General features: G+C 44.8%; 1 protein-coding gene across 1 annotated transcript in view; it reads right to left on the bottom strand.

Annotated features, from left to right (window-relative positions):
- Positions 1-14625, bottom strand: part of DMRT1 (doublesex and mab-3 related transcription factor 1) — a 49030-nt gene that overhangs the window by 1383 nt on the left and 33022 nt on the right. The window lies entirely within an intron of this gene.

Here is a 14625-nt window from a genome sequence, read left to right as displayed (position 1 = left end):
TGTGATGAAGAACGACAGGGACAGAAACGGCGCCAACGTTGCCATCGGCAGTAGATACACCGGAATAAAACGGCAAGAAAAAGGGTCTCTGACCTTGCCCACCTCAGAGGAGCGGAGCGGCACCCCCGGCCCTGCCTCCCTGCTGCCGAGGACATAATTAAGGGGAATGTGCAGGGGTAATTTCTCTCCTCATTAACTTCCTGATTGGTTTCAGGCCCGGGACGCGGGCGGGCGGCCGTTTGTCACCCGGCCCAAATGGCCAATCGTTAATACTAATGTTTGTGTAACCAGGGCCAGCACCTGCCGCGGCTCCTTGTGCCACCGCCACGCCGGCGCTTCCCCTCCGCATTCCCTGCGGATGAAGGGCATCCATGGAGGGACTAGCACGGTGTAGCCCAGGCGGACGCAGGGAGCTCCAGCAGGCCCCACATCAATGCTGATTTGGCCTGGATTTTACCCTTTAGAGGGGAATATGAACAGGATGTCATGTTTTATGGGAGATTATGGTCCATAGCTTCCTTCCTCGGGGGTGATGATGAGTCTGGTACAACTGTACTGGGACACAGAGCTGAGGGCTGAACCCTGCTCCTCCGCGTCCCACTGCTGCTCCCTGCAGATGCTGGGCATTCCCAATGGATGCCGGGCATTCCTACAGTGCACTGGGCATTCCCAGTGCTCCTCAAGCACAAGGAGAGGAGGATGCTACCTCACAGCCAAGAAATCCAGCGGGACTCAAGGATGGTGAACACCAATTACCTGGATCTGTCCCACTACCAGCAACAGGAGAAATCCCACCCACCCTAAAATGATGCCAGAGGGCCACTTTCTTCAAAATTATTATTATTATTATTATTATTATTATTATTATTATTATTATTATTATTATTATTATTATATTTTATTTTCCTTTTTTTTTCCAATAACCTCCCTTTGCTGCTTAGCTCCTGGCCTGTTGATATTTTGAACATTGCTCATCATTAAGCAACTGAAAAGGCATTATGGAGTCGAGGTCTCATCTCATTCAACATCTTCACGCACTTTGCCCACATGACTCCGTGAAGGTCAATTCAAAACAATAATCATGGATACTTCCACGACGTTTCCCTTTTTTCCCCCATTTTTACCTCTGCAATGACTCCTTGAGACTTGGTGCAAGACTTGATGCAAGTTTCTCCTTTGATGCATGTGATACCCAAGCTAAACTGTAACACCACACTGCTGAAGAAGGCTCTACTCTTGTCTTTCATATCTGCCATTAGTATCTTGGTTTTTTCCTTCCCACTTGATGAATGGGATATTAAAACTACACTATGTTTCCTCTTTAGCTTAAAGACAGGAATGTAGCACTTGAGGAGCAAGGAAGCAGGGTGGTTTTTGAGTATTTTCAGGTGTTCTGTGAAGATGGGATCTGGGCCTGGAACACGATGGATCACCACTGTGCCCCTCTGCAGTGTGGCTGAATGTAGTTAAGTGGATCAAGAGGTCCGGGTCCATCACCCACGCCAAGGCCCGAGGAGCCACCGCTGCTGGAGGAAGACGCTGTTCCGCACGCCCTGACTGATGGAAAATGTCATGGCAAAGACATCCTGTACCCAAACTCAAAAATTCCAAAGGGAAAAAACAGCTATCCTCTGTGATATGGAATATGTGCATCAGCTTATGTCTTCTCTGCTGTAATGAGTGAGCCTTGCTGTGCAGAGGTCCCAGGAGACTTTGACCACTCAAATACATGTTTTGGTTGGGTCTGCCCATACCCGTCATGAGGAAACATCTCTCTCCTTGTAGGACACCTTAAATTTCAAGCAGATAGAGAGGCAGATGGGGCCTGAACGGGGCTGAAAGCTCCAGGGCTCCTCTCCCTGACCTGGAAACCCCATCTGGCTTTGATCCAGCAGTGTCCAAGGCGTCAAGACTTCGGGCACATCCCAAGGAATCTCTGTTCCCACAACTTGGGTGCGTAGGACATGAGCAGGGTTGGAAGGGAATCGTTTCTTGTTTACACCTGAGAGGCCAAATGGGCCAGAGGCTGATGTATTTGAAAGGATTTGGTAAGATTTTTAGCCTATATGTGTCCTGAGTGATGTAAAGGGTCAGGTTCATTTCTAAATACTGAGATGTACAAATCTCCCTGACAAAATTTAAGAAAGTTGTTCTGTGTGTGTTTTCTTTTTTCCCCCTAAATGGAAGATACCAGGCAAAAACAACCAACAACCCAAAATGGATGCTAAAACCCAACAAAACGCTGACTTTTGTTTTCACGGGCTCTTTATCTGGCAATTAACAAACTACCAACCTGCCAAAGAGCAGAAACGCTTGGGTAGATGGACCCCAATCCCATTCCCTACCACCTTGGGCAGTGACTCCTACGCTTCTGGACTGCTGCTGTTGTGCCTTAATTAGGAGAAATGCTCTTAATTACTTACTCAAGATACTTGGATGGGGACTTGTAGCTATACAAGGGAAATGAGCAACTCTGTTCCAGCGGTTTAATCACACAGTAATAAAATGTAAAAGTTCCGAGTCCAAAGAAACAAAAACCATGTTCTTTCTGATTTAAGCCTATGAGTTTCATCTGCTGGAGGTTGGTCGCTCATCCTCCCACTGCTGTTTGTACAACCCTTACTGAGGCTGTGACAGATTCTGAATACAATTCCTGGATGTAATTACTTTTTTTTCTCCAGGGAAAGCATCTGAATACTTCTGAGCCATCTAAATGTGAACATTTTTCAGCTAAAACCACAAAATGAAAGTGAGAAAGGATTCCAACCATGAACACAAAACCTTACATCTTCTGACACTGGAAACTGCACTGACTTTTAACTTGAGCAATACCTGGAACTCAATGGACTGAAAAAAGTAATAGACTTTCAATGATGTGAGAAAGCAGAAGTATATTCATGCTTGGAAAGTAAATATTTTTGAGCGTTTACATTTAAAAAACTATTAAGCTCTCAATGAGAAGCCATTTTTAGAGATTTAAAGTTGAGAGGCACAATTTGTTTTTTAAAACTCCCTCACTTCCTAGCTCAGGGGAAAAAAAATGGAAAATAAGTGTACCAGCCTTAAATGTTACCGAAGACCAAGCACTTCTTCTCAGTGAGAACGCAGAATTGCGTGAGCACAGTCAGAAAATGAGGAAAAAAGGCATCAGTTTGAGGCTGGTGGCAGCCAGAAGCACACAGAAGTCCCGCCTGGGTCCTCACCACGAGGGTGGGCAGGAGCTGCTTCCCATGCCACGTTCCCATCTGCAGCCAGCACAAATTTTGGTGTTTTTTTGGTTAGCGCCTGCAGAGCAGCCTGTCAAGCTGTGGTGACTACTGTGATACACACAGGAAGAGCCTAACAAAGCCTCAGATTAAGGAAAGAGGTTAGTGGCGCAAGACCAGGCACTCAGAGCCAGGGAACCAGCAGCTGAACATCTGAGAGCAAGGCAAGGAAATAACAGTGAAAAAATAAAGAGAGGGAGACAGGAGAGGATGGAAGGCAGGGAACAAGAACCATCTGTTGTGGAGAAGGTGTCAGGACAGGAATTCTGACCTCACTTGAAGATGGGCAAGACACAATCCCACATGCAAAGAGCAAGCCTGGTTCCCACGAGCAACCTCTGATCTGCTGCCTTGCACCCGTGCAGTGCTTGGCCCTGCAGATGGGCAGCTCTTTTAGCAGAATTAAGCAATGAAAACTCAAAAATAAAACCCAAAACCCAAATTATCCCCACTGAATCCCTGTATGATCTGAACCAACCAGCTGGAGACACAGAAGACTCACTGCGCTTACACTAGGATGAAGAGACTGAAGTCAACCCCATGTGTGAAGCACAGGAGCCCATGGTTCATGAGGTGCCTCTGCGGAGAACAGGGAGAAGCTGTGAAACCGTCAGAAAATTAGCACCCAACTTGCTCAGCTGTGCATTCAAGGCTCCCTCCAAAGAGTACTTCCTAGGACTGCAGCACCTCTAGATTTTGGGTGTCTCCGGAAGGAAGGGCTCTGAAGGAACATTCACCCTCAATAAACCTTCAGATCTCCTGCACCAGCCTCTGTGAGCCAACCCAATAAACCACTGAGATCCTTTTCCTCGTGGATGGAACGGTTCTCACTGATCCGGAATTGTTTCCAATGTCTGCACATGCACAAATGTACTAAAAACTGCTCTGTATCAACTTCCCTTCTCATCCCTCATGCCTCATCATAGGTTCTGATCAGACAAGGGTTCCTCACAGGGAGAAATCCTCGTTTCTGACTCCCGCAGATATTCTCCACACAGAAGTAACGATGTAAGGACCCTAAGGACCTAAATCTAAACATCTAGAACCAAAACTCTGCCCAGTTTGTGCCTTGTAACACATACAGACAATTCCACAATAAAAGCCACTTCCCGCTGTCCAACTCCTGCCCTTCTCACTTAACATTTAAAGTAATCAGGATTATCTCAGATGCTCACCGTAGGGCAGACTCATTGTGCAGTTTCAAACACCATGAATTCTTGACATTACAGGATAAAAGGCACAGATCTCAATGTTGATCTTTATTCAGCATGTTTTACCATTCTCTTCCAGTTCATGCTTGTATTTTTAGCTAAGAATGCTGGGCTATAACTGATGTAATTAGAAACCAACAGCTGAAAAGAATATATTCTTGTTGAGCTCCTTCATACCTCTGCTCTTGAATTCTTTTAAAATAATTTGTGCACCAATCAGAAAAGGCTTTCCATCTTGCAGGTCCCACTCTATGGAAAGAAGGAAGGATGCAAAGAAGACAGGCTAGAAGCATTGAGAGTCCAGTCCAAAACTAGCTTCAAACTGTATCAGTCCAGAGGATGGTGTCTTTACACTACAAGCCTACCAGTCTGCAGACAACACCTGGAGCAACAAACAGTGCTGATAAAACACTATTATATTCTGTGCCTAAGCTGAAGTAATTAGGCCACCCCTTGGGCTTAGGAAAGCAGAGAGACCCTCTCACAAAATATTCCTAGAAGACCAAGCGAGGCGGGTGCCTTTGCTGTGAATGATGTAAAGGCAAAGCCAGATATCATGTGTGAAATCTGGCTGGTAAAAATCTTGCTGTTGTCAAGTGCAGGATGGCAGAAGTGAATGGTTGCTCACCTCTCGTGCAACATACTTGCCGCACGCTGCCGGAGCCAGGTCTCAGCAAGGTATATATCAGCTCAGCTCCACAGAAAGCTCCCTGATTTATGCTGCTGCTGCTCGAAATTCTGACCACCGGCTCCTTCCAGAAACAGAAACGGTTTTAATGGTTCCTCAGAACAGTTCTCTACTTTGGAAGACAGGAGGCAAGGTATTCTCCAAGTAGAAATGCTTGAACATAAGGCAGGCACTTGCTGTTGTTATTACCAGCTGAAGCGTGTGCTTATTTTGAGCATTTTTGTGCTCATCTCTGAGTGCAAAGCCTCTGTACAACTAGACTACAAGTACAATTTTCCCTGCACCACAGAAGGAGGGAGACCACAGCCGGAGATTTGAGGTATCTTCAACCAGGTACTATCATTAAAAAGAGCAGGCATCTCCCTTCTCCATCCTCACCATTCTCCAGTTGCTGATTTAGCCTTCTGTGCTGCACTGTGCAGACATATTGGTGCAAGAAAGCAGTGGACTAGACTGCAGAAGTGGTCCTGCTGAAAAATATCCATCCCCTTTGCATTAACTTCCAGGGAAAACAGGGGAGGGCTGGAGGGACTCGGAGGCTTCTCATGGGAGTCTCAGAAAAGGGCAGCGACTTGCCCTGATCTCATATCAACCACCTAAAAAAGCCTTAAAGAATTTAATCTGAATCCTGTCAGCCAGACACTACTTCCCCATTTAACATAGGGATGGAGTTGCCATCAGAAAAGATGTTCTTCCTGTGCTTTAATTGAAAAGGCAGAAGCAGATCTGAGAAAAGCAGGCCCCCAATCCACTTTCACACTGTTTTTCTTATTGGAAGGGTTGTTTTTGCACTTCCAATAAGTGCAAAAACACTTGTTGTGGTGTGGTGTGGTGTGGCTCTCCAGTAAGTGCAAAGTGTCTTCTTGTGGGGCCTGATGACTTGGGACTCCCTGAACTTTCACGCTCCCAAGTGCTGCAACAAGGGTGGGAGTCACAGCTCCCAACACCAAAGACGCCTCCTACATGGGGTCCTAAGCCATGAAATGAACAGCATTTAGAAAAAAAATGTATTTCTCTTGTGTGGAAAAAAATAAAAAAAGGCATTTCAGGGATTCAGGTGAGAAAGAAGCCACAAAGATACATCAAACTGCTCTGGTTTTTGCTCAGCATACTTGTTCAAAACCTGCCTGAACGAGAAGCACCCTTCTTGCCAACCAGATTGACGAGTGCAGTGTCCTGCCTAGGAAATACATCTTAAATTACAGTAGTTGTGGCAAAATAATGTTTTCTGAAAAGCAACAGTGATTGTAAACAAAACAGTCAAAACTGAAGGTTTTGGATGACGTTATCACTCAGTAGAATGCAGGGAAAGGCAAGAAAAAACAGACAGCTTCTCCCCTGAACAATGAGGGAAGGATCCGAAGAGTCTTATTTATTCCTTGTAACTTTCCTGGTGTTCCACACACAAATCGAAAGCAAGCACGGGAGCAGTGGATTATCTCCAGCCTCCTGGGTCAGAAACTCTGCCGTCTTCACTGGCTTTTCAAGAAGAAAAGGAGAGTATCCCCCCGCAACACCAGAACTAGCTATAAAAAACATAAACTTCAGATCCAGCCACAACTCTTCACGTTTTTGTTGCTGCTTGTATCACCTTCTTTTATAAGGTTGAAAGGATGCAAGGATGAAACCCGCCACTGCTGTCATTAGTTATAATGCTCAAAGAGTAAGAAAACAGGTAATAGTGATGGCATCAGCTCTTTCAGGTTTAATGACATAAGAAAACACTCAGTGCATTTTGCTCAGTGCGAAAGTGCCATATTATGCAGCCTAGAGACTTTTTTCAACATGATTTGCAAGCTTTTGGAAATCAAGAGGTTACCAGAAAATCGAGAGAAAATGCAAGTCTAATGAATGTGATCTGTTATGGTAGATACAAAAGATTTTTCACTTGCAAAGAATGGATTTTTATTTAAAATGCTCTTATAATGTAAGTTTCTTTGCTGGCAATGGATAGAAGAAGAACCTGCAACTATTAAAGAACCTATTAACATATTGTAATATTAATAATATTAACACATTATTGAAAAAAGCAACAAGACGTTTATCACTGACTCCAAAATAAGCAAGATCCTGCGTGTCACCAGTGTCTGTGTTCAAAAATGAACAAGTCAGAAGGTGGAAGAAGTCTCATCCTTTAAACATTAAAATTTAAGTGAATTCACAGCATAAGAAACTCAGATGACTTCAAAGTGACTTAACACTACGTGGCATTACTTTTTAATTTTCTTTTTTTTTTTTTTAAACATTAGCAGCAATTTGGAAGCAACTCAAGCAGCTTTGCAGCAAAGCAGTTCAATAAGTATTGATCGAATATGCAGCAGAAGGCGGCTATCTACATAAGCAGAGTTAAAATGTTGCTACTTATTTTAAAGTGAGATTTATGCCCTGGGAAGTTCAGGATCCCTGCTGCAATAAGTCACTCTGCTTGAGGGAACGGGGACAAAACCTGAACACCACGCATTCCTGAGGTAGTCAAAATAAGTAAAACGAAGTTTCACACAACATTAGGCTTACGACAGACCCACTGTGTTATATTTATTCCTGCTAACAAAACAGAGGCATTAAATACGTTCTGTGCAGCGTGGATGTGTAACAGAGGCGTCTCCCCCTCGGGGCGACCTGGGCTGGCCACGGGTGACACATGCAGGGGATCTGCCCCAATTATGAAGGTTTGGGTCCATTTCCTACAGCCCCACACCATCTTAAGGATTTTGACAGAAATCCTCTGGAATTATAGGTGATGTGCTACAAGCCGTGGGGACTTAAGGGCTAAATATCACAGTCCTTTTGGGTCCCCCACATGCTCACTACCTGGCTGTTTAGGGGCTTTGGTGACAGCTTTCCAAAGCAGGATTGCTAGAACTGGCCCAAATATTTCTACCTGCTTATGGACATATATTTGTACGTGCCTTTACTCGTCAAAACCTGAAGTGTCAAGGCATATTAAGCGGCAGAAAGGTTAAAAAGAAAGAAAATCCTACCATATTTCATCATTGTTACCTGCTGCACAGGACCTTGGCTGCACCCTATAGCTGGAGGGGATTTGCCGCACACAAAATAACTGGAGATCTGTTATTGCCTGGGGTCAAAACGGGCTCCTTCTCTCCCTTGGGAGCACGGAGCATGGATTGGTGTTCCCGGACCTTGTGCCTTGTCTTGTGAGGAGAAACCACTTCCTGCATTGCAATGAGGAACTTCAATCACTGGCAGCGGGTTTCCCGCAGCGAAAGCAGAGGGATGAAGTCTGGGATGCGGAAGGAGGCCAAGTTTGCCTGGAATGCAGGCAAACGCAGACCTGCGTCCCCTCACATCCCAGTTATCTCCTGAAAATCCAGGCTGCAGAGTAAGGCACCAGCCTTACAGCACAGGACAGGCACTGGCAAGTCGGGATCTATTGATGGATCTGTTTGCACAAGCCCAGCTGCAGCATTTATGCCTCCAAGAAGCTGGGACTCCAAGGAAAAGTCACTGCAGACACCTCAGGGACTTGGTTGAGAGGGAGAGCAAGCAACGTATGTCGTCTGAAGTAGAGATAATCTGAAGAACTCGAAGTTTATACTCAACCAAGGGAGGAGACACCAACTGAGATTAAAAGTCCCAATTTAGGGTATTTAGAAGGCCTGAAATTACACACAAAGTGTGTAATTTCTCAGCTCAGCTCAGCTATCTCAAATCTGCCTCAAACTTGAACTTACCAAAATGCATTTCATCCAGCCAAAAGCCAATACAAAAATCGGCTAAAAAAAAAATGCTGTAAACAGTTGTTTCAGGGTGAGAAAATAAAACACTCCTTGCAGCGCCCGCAACTGCTCTGAGACAGAACTTGAAAGGGAAAATGATTTATACACAGGCAGGAGAGGGAGAGTTCATTGATTTTTCTTTTTCTTTCCTGTCCAGAAAGGAAACAAAACCGGTGACAAACTGGACTGAAAACACTGGTTCATCAGGCTTTAAAAAATGCATTGTTATGGAAGAGCGGGAAATAAGTGCAAAATGGCTATTTGAAAAAAAAAAAAAAAAAGAATGAAATCTCATGTTTTGGGTTTTATTTATTTACTTATTTTAATGTGGTTATCTCAGCTTCCCTTCTCTCTGGATAGTGTTTTGACACAAACCCCACGTCCCCATCTGATGCTGCTGCGCTGCAGACAAGCCAGGCCATCAGGACAAGACGGGGCCACCACCGTCACAGAAACTACCAGGGCATCCCCAGCCTTCTCCTTAAAGTGCAATGAAAAGGTAATGAAAATGCTGACACCCTGCTAATGAGAGAGGCGGGAGCAGGAGCCAGAACGAGCACTTGCACCTTATGTGATCTTATCTGCCGGCAAGAAGGCAGGGAATAAAAGCAAACCCTTCCATAAAACATGCTAAACAAGTTCCCTGGCTTTGCAAAAGCCTCGCAAGGTGGTTTTACAGGCCGGGTGGATTTCCATTTTTAAAGTGAAAAATACCTTTGCCTAAGTGGTTTCTTTGGTGTTATCGACAGGGCAGAGGATGATCAAAAAAAGTCACCTGCAAGTGAAAATCAGCTGCTGCTTTCCCACGTCCGACCCACTCCAACAGGTCTGCAGGAGAAGGGAAACGTAATTTATTACAGCCCATTTAGCTCTGCAACAATTGCCCCCGGAAAGCCGAAAGGAAATAATGTAATTGGACGTACACGCTTTCCTCGCCGCAGAAACCTGGCGGAGCCCCGGGCAAGAGCTAATACCGATGTCGTACAAGGCATTAGAAGAGTGCTGGGTGCTGTAGCTAGCAATTACGCTGGTATTTAACCAAATCTATTGCTCATCAGGAAAGCGTTTAGTGCAGTAGTCAGAGCGAGACAGGCTGACATGGAGCACAGCTCCTTAACTGTCCCCTGCAGCGATTACACCTTCCCAGCCCGGGAATCATGTCAAATTAAACAACTGCAGATTGACTTTTCACTTCTGCAAACATTAAGCTGTGATTGACAACTCCCGAATGCCATAAGCCGGTCATTAGAATCAGACAACACGCTGTTAGCTTATCTGTGGCCTGTTTTTTTTTTTTTTTTTTTTTTTTTTTTACTATTTTTTTTTTTTTTTCCCCCTTTTCTGAGCAGCTTCCTCCTGGGTCTCTTTTATGGCGCTCTACAGACATGTTTGCTTTGCTTCCCGAGGGGTAAATGTAAGGAAATTTCACCCCCCTAAAAGACCTTTGTACGTATGTGGAAAAGCAATATAAAATCAAGTGGCATGCAACTTTTTCCTTTTTTTTTTTATTTTTTTGGTGGGGCCAAAGCTTATTAATTTAAAACATACTTGGAGCTGCTACGACTGCACCCCCTAGGATGTATGTTTGTGTTTGACCCTTCTGGAGCATTTTTTCCCCCCAAGACTTCTGCCTTAATTGCTGGGAGTCCCATTAAGGCTTCCTATGGTAGATTTACAGCAGAATGGGAAATTAAATGACAAGCAGCACAACAGTGCTGTGAATATGTATTAACGAAGTGCTCAACTTCCCTAGGGCTGTTACTGCATCCATTTCTCAAGCCACCACTCAACACATATGTGTTAACATCACGGGTTGGGGAAAGGAACTAGAACCTTAACAGGTACATAAAGCTCCGGAGAAGTAAGTTCCCTTTGGTTTTATATGCAACCTGAAAACATTTTATAGGCACATTAAACCATCACCTTGTAAATGAGAGCTTCACTCTGCAACCCTCTACTTCTATCACTAGAGTGATATAAAAGATGTCCAAACTTTTCCCGCCTCAAAATGAAACGAGAAAGTAAAGAAATCTGCATATACCACGTAAAACTCTTCTTCCAACTTTTTCCTCCCTTGCCATCCCAGGAAACCTCACTGGATCCTTTAAAGCTTTTAAAATCTTTGGTGAAGAAGAAGGTGAGGCTGACTCACTAAACTAACTATGAGACTGAACACATCTCGAATCCTGCTGGTAGGGCACCCAGGTGGATAAGCACTTTTGCTATTACTGTTCCTGAAGCTTTATAGTCAAAAGGAAGAATAAATCAGCTTAATAAATCAGTAATATTAAACACACATTTGCATAAACTGTTTCAAGCTAAGAAAGCGCTAATTCTGCAGGACTTCACTGCAGAATTAGCACTTAAAGCAGAAGCTGAAAAAGGCTGAGGATAAATAAAATACTGGTTTTTTTTCTCTCATAGTACAACTGCTCAACTGCTTTTTCTGATATCCTACTCAAGCACAGCACACATAAATCTAAAATTAAAAATAATAGTATTCCAAACATCGCAACTCTCCCTCCGATTGAAAACCTAAGCAGCCACGCTCTTGCAAAAGCCAAAGACTTCAATGAAACAGCAAATCTCCAATGCAGAACATGCAGCCCTGTCTCAAACACGGATCTGGAGATATTTTTCAGACTACCCAAGACATCAGGTTCACCTATTTGTAAGGACTTGCCAATTTATACAACAAAACGGCTTGGTTATATTTCACATCTATTTCTTACATATGCACTTGGATAAAAACAACTAACTTTTATTTTTCCTTATTCTCCACAATCTTGTGTCAACACAACTTGAATGGATTAAATAAAAGACAAAAAGTAAGGAGAACTTCTGCCTTGTTGCCCTAGAGCCAAACACAGCACTAACTTCTGTATTTTCTGCATTTTCAAGTTTCTGGGCAAGACTTCCCTGAAACTACCAAGTTGTGTTCCTCAACTCAGGGAGACTTCCACCAAAAAAAGGCAAGAAAGGATGAACTTGAGATACTCAAAATACTTCAACTGCATTTTTTGAAACTGAAAGGCTGCTTTAAAGGATTGCTACATAAGTGCAATGTGATTCTATACACTTTTAACAAACAGCATTAAAAACAAGACTGGGCACTGTCAGACAAATGTATATGTGTATATGTGCAGTGTTTGTACACCAGATGTGCACACAGCATGTGTATCTATACACCCCTGTGTATATATATATCCATATCGATATATGAACCCCCACACAAGTGCGGGTACGCGTCCATTATATATATTATATATATAAAGCTAACTTTCAGTTCTCAGAAAACAAAAGCTATCCCCATATAACAGCCAAATTCCTACATAACTCAATTTCGACATCTCATCTGGTGTGAACTGCACTCATTCCTAGTGTAAACCCCAGCGCGCTCTGCAATGATATACTGTAATGTCACATCGCAATCTGGATTTACTATAAAGGGCTGCTGACGAGTTTCAGAGCAGTAAACATTGCTGCGAGGTGTATTTCACACTGAGCTGGTTTTTATGAAGAACACTTCACCGCCCAGCCACGGCACCCGCGTGATGGATGGTGAAAGATGCATGACAAGCTTCATCATTGTTTGTAAATCTTAACTGTTCCTGCTCACTAACTCTGCAGGCAATTTTCAAAGACAGCGGCCGACAGAAGGACAGCGCAGCTCTCCTGAAGGTTATTCAACTTGTACTTGGCCTAAGCGACGCCAAGGAGCACCAAAAACCAAGCCTTGGGTTAGGCCGAGCTCGGGTCGCTCCGTCACGCGGGGCCCATTCCAGAGGCTGGGAGCCGTCCCGTGTCCTGCATCCGGCACGTGCCCGCTGCTCCCTGCACGTGCTGCACAAGCAGGAGCGTTTGGGAAGCAGCAGCTGGAGCCAGGCGCTCACTCCCCTCCATCTGCTGCCGCTGTCCTCCAGGATTCACCATCCCACGGCAATTCCCTCATTTTCCACCCTAGCTGCACCCTCATGCAGGGAGCGATGCTCCGGGTAAGGAGACCACTCAAGGCATGGAGGGATGAGGGGAGATTTTACCCTTTTTTCCCCACCATCCTGCTGAGGGAGCAGCACCAGGGCATGCAACAACCTCTTGGAAGCTGCAAAATCCATCCCGGAGCCTCCCTGCTCAACCACCACAACTGCTTTGCTCGAGACCAGCACCAGGCTGCCCGTTTTTTGGCTCCCGATCCTGCTCGCAACCTGCAAAGCCGCCACCTGCAAAAGGAAGGTTCACAAATAATGAAAAAATAAATAAATGAATGAAATCCAGCCTGCCCAGCTGCTCCTGCCACAGGGCCAGCGAAGAGCAGGGTCTCACCCGGTGCAAATGGGCACAACTCACCTCAAACCTGTTAACTGTGCAAGTGTGGAGTGACAGGCTGCTCTGCCGCACACACTGCTCCATTTCTGCATGGTTTGGGGCAGGTGCGATGTAAAGGCAGCATTTGGGAGAGCAAACAGCAAAATGATTCCTTTAATGCAGAGGGATGGAGGTAAAACCGGAGTTAAGCAAAGGTTTTAAACTCATGTCTTCTCGGGAGCTCCCTTCTCTATCCATCAGGCTTTGTGAGTTTAATACTGGCCCAATTTTCACCATTTGGAGGACAGACTGTTTAGTAAAAAGGCGTAAACACAGAAAAAGGGCTTGCCAGAATTTGCTGTCTTGCCTCTCCGATTGTGCCTCATATGCTCTAATGTATCTTGAAAGCTGCTGCTGGGGCTAGCAGAGCTGTGATGTATGAGCAAGGACGGCGCAAGCGACACCTGGCAACTTGATCTCCAAAAGAAATTCCTCAGCCCAGAAACAGTCTCTACAGATGGACGCAAAATCCAACTTTTCAGTCGGACAAACTGAGAACGATCCGTTAAAAGGGGCCAAAAAAAGTCTGCAGAAATACTGCAAGTTATCCGAATTCTGTCCTGATGAAAGTGTCATGCTCGGCCCTAGACTGCACATGAAGAGCAGACCTGGGGTACCACAACACCTGCAATCCACCTCACCCGAACACAAGTTTCTGAATGCACTGCCTTTACACACAAATATATATCATGCACGCATTATATATGTCCACACGTCTCCAGAGGAGCTCTCCCCGCTTGCAAACACACACAAACCATACTGCACCATGCCGAGAAAGCTACAACGTGCAGGTTTTTCCAGCAGTCTGCAAAAACTGTGAATGGTGCAGGCACAAAGAGCAGGAAAATGTGTGATCTGTGCCCTGTGTAGAGCCACCCATGTGAGCCAGTGCCTGGAAAATGATGATTTCAGATGTACCTGTCTTCAGGATACCGGACTGCACACAGTGTAACTAATAGGGACTATAGGGACAGTGCAGTCCTTAGGTACTTGGACTTTACCAAGTAGTCCTTAGGTGTTCACAAGGGTACTTGTCTTCCTCTCATTCCAGCACTTGTTTTACTAAACTTAAAATTTTGTCTCAGGCACAGAGACCGTTTCCAACATGCCCTTAATGGTAAAATCTTTGGGAGAGACTCCTTAAAATGCATCCCCAGTCAGGACGGGCTTCTACAATCTTCACCACCTTCAGAAGGGCACTCAATGCACACAAGGAGGAAGCAGCCCTGGACATGTCCAGGCCTTGTTCCTGATGTCTCTTCCCAAGTTTCCACACTGTAAAACACCAGGTCTTTAACTTCTGCACAGGACTGACTGTTGGAAAATATTTAGAAACTGTTAAATGCTGCTCTGCT

The sequence above is a fragment of the Nothoprocta perdicaria genome, unplaced genomic scaffold, assembly GCF_003342845.1.
Source record: "Nothoprocta perdicaria isolate Ctin4 unplaced genomic scaffold, notPer1 scaffold_448, whole genome shotgun sequence".
Taxonomy (NCBI): domain Eukaryota; kingdom Metazoa; phylum Chordata; class Aves; order Tinamiformes; family Tinamidae; genus Nothoprocta; species Nothoprocta perdicaria.
Note: the sequence above shows the minus strand (reverse complement) of the source record. Positions and strands in the feature narration are given on the sequence as shown.